The sequence below is a fragment of the Bos mutus genome, chromosome 15, assembly GCF_027580195.1.
Source record: "Bos mutus isolate GX-2022 chromosome 15, NWIPB_WYAK_1.1, whole genome shotgun sequence".
Taxonomy (NCBI): Eukaryota; Metazoa; Chordata; class Mammalia; order Artiodactyla; family Bovidae; genus Bos; species Bos mutus.
Window position 1 is genome coordinate 54,887,167 of NC_091631.1, and position 10,056 is coordinate 54,897,222.

At 38.4% G+C, this 10,056-nt stretch overlaps 1 pseudogene; it reads left to right on the forward strand.

Moving 5' to 3' along the window:
• The first annotated feature begins 1,771 nt into the window (after nucleotides 1-1,771).
• LOC102279057 (M-phase phosphoprotein 6 pseudogene) lies at nucleotides 1,772-2,316 on the forward strand (annotated as a pseudogene).
• Nucleotides 2,317-10,056: the final 7,740 nt, after the last annotated feature.

A 10,056-nucleotide genomic window follows, 5' to 3' on the forward strand; every position in this document is an offset into this window, starting at 1 on the left:
TCAACATAGTATAGGATATTCTAGCCAATGTAATTAGACAGGAAAAAGAAAGAATAAGCAAAACCACAATTTATTTTTAAAAAAGCCAATGATATAGGATAGACAAAGACCAGTGTAATAAAGTTAAAAGCCCAGAAACAAACTCATCTGTTTATGAAACTTGGTGTGTGACAGAGGTGGTATCTTGCATAAGTCAGTGGAAAAGGATAAATTATTTAGCGTACAGTGACGGAAAATTTGTACACTCTATGGAAAAAATAAAGTTGGATCCTTACCTCACATAATCTCCAGATGTGGACTCCAGATGTAATAATACTAAAAACCAAAATGTAAAAAGAAAAACTAAAATACAAAGCTAATAAAAGGTTATATAGGAGAACGTCTTCATCTTCTTGATGTAGAGAACAATTTCTTACACAATATTCTCAAAGAACAAACCAGGAAAAGTGACAGATGTTACAATAATAAAATCAAAGGTCTCCATTTAAAGAAAGTCACCACAAAGTCAGCAGGTGGGTAACAGATTGGGAGTAAATAACTGAAATGAAAATCATTGGGATAAAAAAAAAATCCCACTGGAAAGTAGACAACAGATATAAATAGGCAATTTACAAAAGAAGAAGCCAGACAGCAATACATACACATGAAGACATACTCAAACCCACTCATATTCAAAAGAACACAAATTAAATAAGGAAATACTATTTTATACACATAAAAATGGCAAAATTATAAATCCATGCAATTCAAATTATTGACAAAGGCCTAGGGAAATGGTCACTCTGTATTTCTGGTTACAATTAAAACTGCTGCAGTCATTATGGAGAAAATACCACCAGTGCTTAGAGAAATTAAGTACCAGGATATCCAATAACCCTGAACTCCTACTCCTGGCTCTATACCGCAGAGAAACCCCTGCCCAGACACACATACCAAGATATTCATGGCAGTATTGGTTGTGGTACCAATAAGGAAAATGAAAAATGAGCATATAAAGAAATACTTTAAAAAGTGAGATTATTATAGTCTCATAAAGAGCTTCCCAAATGGCACTAGTGGTAAAGAACCTTCCTGCCAATGCAGGAGATGTAAGCGACAGGGGTTTGATCCCTGGTTTGGGAAGATCTCCTGGAGGAGGGCAACCCACTCCAGTACTCTTGCCTGGAGAATCCCCATGGACAGAGGAGCCTGGCAGGCTACAGTCCACAGGGTCACACAGAGTCAGACACAGGGACTTAGCGCATGCACACACGCACACACACACACACACACACACACACACACACACACACACAGCCTCATAAACAGAGTATGGCTTTAAAAAAAAAAATGAGCGCTGTATCATAATGCCACGAATTAAACACATTCATACAATATCATGTGCATTAAGGGAAAAAAGGTAGAATGGAGAAACACAGAGCCAACAAAATATAGATGAGAGAATATAAATGGAAGTAGAAATAGGGAAATTAATATATAAAACAAGAGGGCTTTTGCATAGACCAATAATAATGTGCGGTGCGAATTAACTGAAAGGTAGAATTCAGTGACTGGAATGGATGGAATTTAATTCAATTCAGTAAATGTGGGACCCAAAAAAGAAAGTAAAAAAATTTTTTATAAATCTGAGGGGAAAAAAACAGATCTGATAAGCCTTTAAATGTATATACTTATAACCTTTTAAAAATTCATTACTATTGGTCTCGAACTAGCAATTTTGGTAACTCTGCCACTTGGTAAGAGTAAACACTGTCACTAGAATAAACAAAAGGATAAAAAGAGGACCGCGGCGCCCGGTGGGAGTCAGTATGGCGGCCGAGCGCAAAACTAAGTTGTCCAAGAACTTGCTGCGCGTGAAGTTCATGCAAAGGGGACTGGACTCGGAAACCAAGAAACAACTAGAAGAGGAAGAAAAGAAAATCATTAGTGAAGAGCACTAGTACTTGGATTTTTCTGAGCTGAAAGAGAAAGAGAGTTTCATTATAGAAGAGCAGAGTTTCTTGTTGTGTGAAGATCTTCTCTATGGAAGAATGTCATTCAGAGGATTTAATCCTGAGGTTGAGAAATTAATGCTTCAGATGAACACCAAGAACAAAGCAGAAGAAGTTGAAGAGCAAACAGTGGAGCTCGATGTGTCAGATGAAGAAATGGCTAGAAGATATGAGACCTTGGTGGGGACAATTGGGAAAAAGTTTGCTAAGAAAAGAGACCTTGCCATTTACAAAGAAGATGAAAATGGAGACATAAAACCAATTAAAGCAAAGAAGATGTTCTTAAAGCCCCAAGATTAAAGTGGAGGCCTTAAGATATGGCTCAGGGATGAGAGCATATTTTGGAACTCAACTCTGTAGGTTCCTCTATAGTTATTAGTGGCGTGATGTTTATTTGTAAAGAAATGTATACTTTTGGAAACATGCTGTTTTTGGAACAGACATGTGATGGATGTTATACATCCTTTGTTTAACGGTGTTCATCAAGAGTGGACTTTAAACCCTTGGTCTTCAAAATATACATAGGTATGTGGTAGCTTCCTAAAGAATATTTCATCTCAGATTTTTTTTTTTAATATAACTCTCCAGTCACTGACCTTAAATTGAATTCGTGAAAACTAATACCAGTGTTTAAATTGCCCTTATGTTTATAAACATGTCAAGTCAGTTCATACATATATTTTGGAATCATGTCATGAGAATTTATTATATGTTAATTCATCAAGAACAAACTTGCCTCTTCGGGCTAAGTATTTTCATGCTACAAAGTCAATGTCAATGTGTGGAATTATGTTTTTTGTTGTTGTTTAAGCCTTAATTTTTAGACATGGTTCTATAATAAATACCTGTTTTCATATAAAAAAAAGGATAAAAAGAACTAAATTTAATTTAAAAAACCTAAGTGGCCAGTCATTCAAATAAAGAGTAATGTGTTCCTATGAATTACTACAGCTATTTTCCTGTTAGGCTCCATGTTATATCCAAAACACCACCACTTTACAACAAATAGAGGTTCATGTAGTAAGACTCTCACACTGTACTCCCCAATCAATTCCTCATGTTATATCCATCTTGCTTTATGAAAACATGGATGTATCACGAGTAACCCCAGAACTCCAGCCTTCTGGGGTCACATTTTCTTTAAGATTTAAAGAAAGGAGGGACTTCCCTGGCCATCCAGTGGTTAAGACTCTGTGCTCCCAATGCAGGGAACATGGGTTTGATCCCTGGTTTGGGAAACTAAGATCCCGCAGGCTGGCCAGCATGGCCAAAAAAAAAAAAAAAACTAAAGAAAGGAATTCGAGCGTCTTCTTCTATGACAGGAAATTGAAGTCCTCCTGAATGTTTGAGGGTTCCCATGAGAGGCTTCTATGCCCTGGCTGCTGTGACTTGTCACATTTCACTGGTGACTACCGCTCTGTAGCTGCTCTTTGAGAACCAATGGCCAGCTTACTGCTACAGCTTAACCTTCTCACTTCTCTCAGCTAACTAATGCTGATGCTACACAGGTAGGGATTTAACAGATTTCACTGCAAGTATAAATTATAACACACAAAAAGAAAACCTAAAGTTATAAACTCGTCATCACAGCTCCTACAGTTCATCAGCCCAGGGAGCTCCCTTTGGCCATATTTTTTTTCCTTCATAGTCTCCTGGAATATCTGTTCAGTTCTGAATCCTTTCTACCATCTTCAACTTCAGGCCCAAGGAGACTACCAGGGTAAAACAAAAAAATGACTTGACTCATAACTCTCTGAATTCCTCCCCCTTTCCCCAGAAGGCAGAGGTTAATCTTCTTCCTCCTGGAATGTGGGCTGCACTTAGCAACTAGCTTCAAAGAATTTTGAACATGGAAAGAAAAAGAGTAAAAAAAAAATCAAACCTAAGTCTCTATACGATACTAAGAAATCACCTAAGTTAAAATTTTAGGTATAGCAATATCATGATTACTGTTTTGATTTTTTAAGAGTCCTTATTGAGCTATGTATCGAAATATTTACAGAAGAAATGACATGCTGTTTGGGGACTGCTACAGAATAATCTGTGAGGGAAGAGACCAGACGGGGTGCAGATGACATAACAGCAGAGTGACCTGTTCAAGCTGCATCAAAGTCTATGGGGGTTCACTATACTGGTCTTTTAACTTGGACATATGTCTTAAATTTTCTATAAACAATTAAAATTCCTGCTGAGATGTACCCTCCCTCAATGAGAACCATTTACATTATTAAATGTTAATCACTTTGTATCTCTAGTTGACTTACTTGCATTCTGACTGCTTTACTCACATTATTAAAAAATACAAGAATATTATAACTATACAACCAAAGAGGCATTTTGATGATCTTACTAAAGCAGAAAGAAAGAGAGTGCTAAATCGTGTCCGACCCTTTCAAGCCCATGAACTGTAGCCCGCCAGGCTCCTCTCCATGGAATTCTCCAGGCAGGAATACTGGGGCGGGTTGCCATTTCCTTCTCCAGGGGAACTTCCTGACCCAGAAATTGAACCCAGGTCTCCTGCATTGCAGGCAGACACTTTACCAACTAAGCTACACAGGAAGCTTCCTAAAGCAGAAGTCTGTTCCAAGAGGATTTGCTATCACCTCTGACACAATCTGCTACCAACTTTAAATATTTATGGCAGGAGACAGACATTTTAAAGTTTGCCTCACTGAGTGGCCTGCTACATATATTAATAAATACAAAGGAAAAGGACAGGCCTCACTATACTAACAGTGGTCTTCTCTTTACAGTGTGGCTACTTTCTACAGTATTCACTTGTTATTGTATAATCAGAAAAAAAAAAACTGTCATATAAAACAAAAAAAAATATAGACGAAACAAAAAAGAAAGACTGTGCAAAAGATGATGAGAAAGGAAGCCTAGAAAAAGCAACCAGTGACTCCCAAATTAAACATAAATTCAGTCTTATTCTAAAAAGTGTTCTTCATTGTGAAGCAAAGATACTGCTTTATCAAGCCTCAGCTGAACCCATGCAGAACATGCCTTGAGACTTTCTTGAGCCTATTCTAAATTTACTCAGTAGGCTTTTGCTTACATACTTATTTTTCCAGTGCCTCGATGCTGGAAAAAGGGCTGCCCGATACAGCACACATTAACATGGTATTTTAGCCACTAGAAAAGGAAACCGCATGTAAATGGATCAGCATCCATCCCGTGTGTGTTTGCTGGGAGTAAGTTCCTCCTTAAGGCCCTGGTTTACTGCTGACTACTGATGACATCAAGTCTCTGGGCCAAGAACATGGACCCTAAAACTTGGGCGCCCAACTGAGATCCTGCTCCAGACCCTGTGAGTTGATCAGCTGACCATCATTTCCAGTGACACCCACCTCTCACTCATGATCACCCTCTTTTAATCTACAGTAAGGATGTGCTGTAAAAATCTTATACTCAAAAAAAAAAAAAAAAATCTTATACTCATTCATTCACTCAGCACTTGCAGAGCCCTGTTAAGAAGAGCCTAGAATGCCCCTTCTCCCTTAGCCCTCTAAGCTCCATTGATCCACCAAGTTCTCTGCTACCTCAAGGCCATAGTCTTGTGTGCCTCCTACAGCCTCCTGCCTCTCTTTCTGGACTAGACGAAAATGCTACCAGAAAAAGGCAAACTGCACTAGCCATTCTACTTAAAGTAGTCCTTTCTCTTCCCCAACCCCACCGCCATTTGTCTTCACCTCAGCACCTTCTCATTTAATAGCACAATAATCTTTTTCTCATGTATTATCTGTCTTGCTCTCTAGAACATAAACTCTATGAGGGCAGGGTTATGTCCAAGTCCTGACTAGACCCTCAATTTTTAAAACAATACACAGCACAAATCAGAACCTCCAATAAGTATGTACTGAAATAATAAGTAAAAAATAAAACCTTATTCATAAAATTGTTATTTTCTCAAGATTAACTAAACAGTACCTAATTTCTCCAGATATCTGGACATATGCCATCCCATTTAAGTACTTTGTTTTCAGAGAAGAAATTCCCAAGGCAATGACCATCCCCCCCATATAATTTTAGAACTGTTTTATCAAGGGGCTGTAATACTCCATTCCCACGGGCCTTTCAGGAACTCAGTGTTTAAAAGTATTTGTCATGTTTTTCTCAAAAACCAGTGTTCACCTACAGAAACGCTTACCTATTATATATTCTTCAAACCTAAACTAGCTTTAGGACTTAATTCAAATGAAGTCACTTGAAAATTTTCCAGAGTTTCTGTATCTGAAACTCATATAACTTTCAAACTCATACCTGATGCCTTCCCACTGCCCACCCATCCTCAGGAAACCGGTGTTCAAACATCAAAGACTTTACAGCTAAGGGTCACACAAAAACAATTTCAAAACGTCAAAACTGGAAAAACAAAAGTTTCAAATAACCAAGGAATTCGCAGCATTCCTAGAATTACTTGGAAAGGCTATCCAAGGCCAACAGCAGTGTAAAACACAGAACGAAGCATCTCCCTTTGATGCTCTGATCATGAACACACCACAGTTTTATCCCAAGTAAACCACCGTGAGCTGCTTGGGTAGCTTCCAAGTCTTTTCATTGAATAACTTGCAAAAAAGAACAATTTGGGTTATACAGAATGTAACTTCTCTCTCTTCTGCTCCTCCAGGTGAGTGAGCTGGCTCAAAAGTCCCAGGCCTACATACACCAGTGATTCCCAAACTCTAGCCTGAACACTGACACAGGCCCAGGATGAAGTATGTTTTCATAGCTTCATTTTTTACACATAGTAAAAACTTTCAGTTATTTGAATATTCTATAGAGACTGTCAGCTTTTATTTTGCCAAATAAGGACATTAAAAATACCATCTCTTTGCACCATCATTTCATAAAAGACATTTAAAAACATATAAAAAACTCAATTTCAGAATAAAGGACAGGCATTTAAATATATTTAGCTTTGTGAAAAATCCAATCATGTACTTACTATTTGTGTGTGTGTGTGTGCTTTCGATTGATTAAGGCTTCCCTGGTGGCTCAGAGGTTAAAGCGTCTGTCTGCAATGCGGGAGACCTGGGTTCGATCCCTGGGTCTGGGAGATCCCCTGGAGAAGGAAATGGCAACCCATTCCAGTCGTGTCCAACTCTTTGCAACCCCGTAGACTGTAGCCCACCAGGCTCCTCTGTCCATGGGATTCTCCAGGCAAGAATACTGGAGTGGGTTGCCATTTCCTTCTCCAGGGGATCTCCCAGACCCAGGGATCGAACCCAGGTCTCCCACATTGCAGGCAGACGCTTTAACCTCTGAGCCACCAGGGAAGCCTTAATCAATCGAAAGCACAATAAAAAAAAATAATAAGTATATGATTGGATTTTTCACAAAACTAAATATATTCAAGTGCCTGTCCTTTATTCTGAAATTGTTTTTTATATGTTTTTAAATGTCTTTTATGAAATGATGGTGCAAAGAGATGGTATTTTTAATGTCCTTATTTGGCAAAATAAAAGCTGACAATCTCTATAGAATATTCAAATAACTGAAAGTTTTCACTATGTGTAAAAACTGAAGCTGTGAAAACAAATACTGGTCATCTGAGGACAAGGTTTGTCCCTGGACATGTAAAGTCAACCCCCACATTTCTGGAAGCTTGTATTTATCGTAACTCATTCCAACAGGAGCAATGTTTACTCCTATCCCACTCGAGGGAGGGCTAGGAATTTTCCTCAGTGCTCCTTACATCTGTCCTATTTTTCAGTTCTAAAATTGCTTTCTGAAAAAAATAATAATAAAATTCCTTTCTGCTAGTTGTCAACTGTGAACAAAAAAATGACTGGGCTCTCATGCCAACCTATCTCACAGAAGACTGTAAGAGAGTAAGAAGGCAGAGGGATGTAACAGGGCACTTTCGAGCCCCTAGGATGGTAAAAGGAGAGTGTGTGTAAGAAAAATGATTTGGACAGAACACAACCACGACAAGTAAAACTATAAAATGAGACACAGTCTCTAGCGATGAATTCCATTGCTCAGTTTGAATTGTGAGCTGGTGAGATGGAATGCAAAGTAGACAAAGTTTTTCCACAAAAACAAAATGGGATTGGGTTCCAGGACATCCTAGATTGGCCATTAACCTAGATTAACCAACAAGTACACTTCACTTGGAATTCAGAAACCTCTCCCCCACCCAACTCATGTGGCTAAATTTGGGGAGAAAGAGGAAGCGGCTAGACGCTCCTCCAGGATATTAATTTGTTAAATTTACTTTGTCTGTAAACAAAGCCAGCAATTCCTCCTACCACTCCAATGCTGACCTAACAGAAAACACCACCCTGAACTGCCCACTTCCTGCTCTTCCAAATCAAGGAAACAAAGGGAAGTTACTCCTCCCAAGGGCACAAGCGAGGGTCCCAGATTCAGTGCCTCCAAGTTGGCTCCCTTTCTGAAAATGAGTCATGGTCAGTTTTGCATCTTTTGGGGGACAAAATATACATTAAATATACATAAAATGTACCATTTTTTGCCATTTTTAAGTGCACAGTTCCATGGCATTAAGTACATTCATGTTGTGTAACCCAAATCTACAATGTATATGGGCTCCCCGCCACCAAGGATTCTGCAAACTGTGTGTTTTCATCTGCACAAGAATATTTTTTTGCTTCACACTCCCCAACCTTCCCATTTTCTAGTGCTTGTCCGTAACGTGAGACTCTTTTTGTACCATCGACTACCAGTGAATACCTTTGTAACTCGGGTGCAAAATTAAACGTATTAAATTATCCTGAAGACCAAGTTAAGTTTCAGGTCCTAAGCATTCAACTTGGCAAGTCAGTTATAAAAGCAACTCTTGCATCTGCCTGTATTCTAGTGGAATGAAAACTTTTAATCCCTTCTTTTCTGCAGACTTTTTAACATATATATTAACAACTTGGATATTGCTGACACATAGAAATGATATTTAAGGTGTATAACTTAATGATTTCATATATATATATACACATATGTATGTGTGTAAATATAGTGTGTGTATAACACACATGTATGTGTAAATATAGTGAAAAAAATCACCACCAGGCTAACGTATCAATCAACTCTATATAGTTGGCCCTGTGTGTATGTATGCTGATTTAAGGTCTCTTCTCCTAGTGTATTCCAAGTATGTCTTTACCCAATAGAAAATACTCAACTAGGGAGGAACTCTTCATTTACATCACCATGGTCACTATGGTTTTATCAGGAACCACATAAGGGAGGGTCAAAAGGTAAAAAGAACCACATAAAATTAAAAAGACTTTGTTAGAACAAAACTCAATTAATTTTCACAGTAGATACACAGCACCTGTCAACAGATACAAAGCATAATAGCTTTTGCTTCATCAATAGATACAAACGATAATAGCTTTTACATCAGTCTGCTCCATAGAGCTTCTCCTTGCAACAAGCAATTTTCCACTCTCCTTGCTACTTATTAATTTTTCAAGACAGGCATTTGAGTGTACCTAGCACTTTCATACACTATCACAAGGCGATCAATACGTCCAAATGTACTTAATGGCAAAATTGCACTTGACCACTGTAAACTGCTACTCATTTTTTTTAAGGCTTACACATGTAAGAACACCAGTTGTGTCACAGGAAACTATCAATTTCCCCCATGAACTTGTCAGCTGGTTTATTAATAAAGGGATACATTGTTTTTTAAATAAGAAAACACAGGGGTCTCAAGTTCCATTCTTGTCTCCTATAGCTAAGCTGTACCAGAAAAGGGGGTCTCTCTTGCCCACACATTCAGTACAACGGCCAGATGACCATGAGCACTCAAGGAATACTGACTGGAGACTATCTTCATCATACTGATTCATTCACCTCCCAAGTTTAATGCAGGGGAAGCATACCTGGATGATCCTAAGAATACAGCTTGTAGGATAATTATAGCACACACAGAAGAAACCCCAAATGAAGAGCCCCAGGAGCTCTGGGGTGGCGAGCTCTGCTAAACACACACACTGGTCATTTTTAAGGCTGGTTATATTTAAGATAATTTGCACTGCAGTTCATTTCACAGAAATTACTTCCTAGCTTCAGGAATCCCTTGTGAAATCAGTTACCA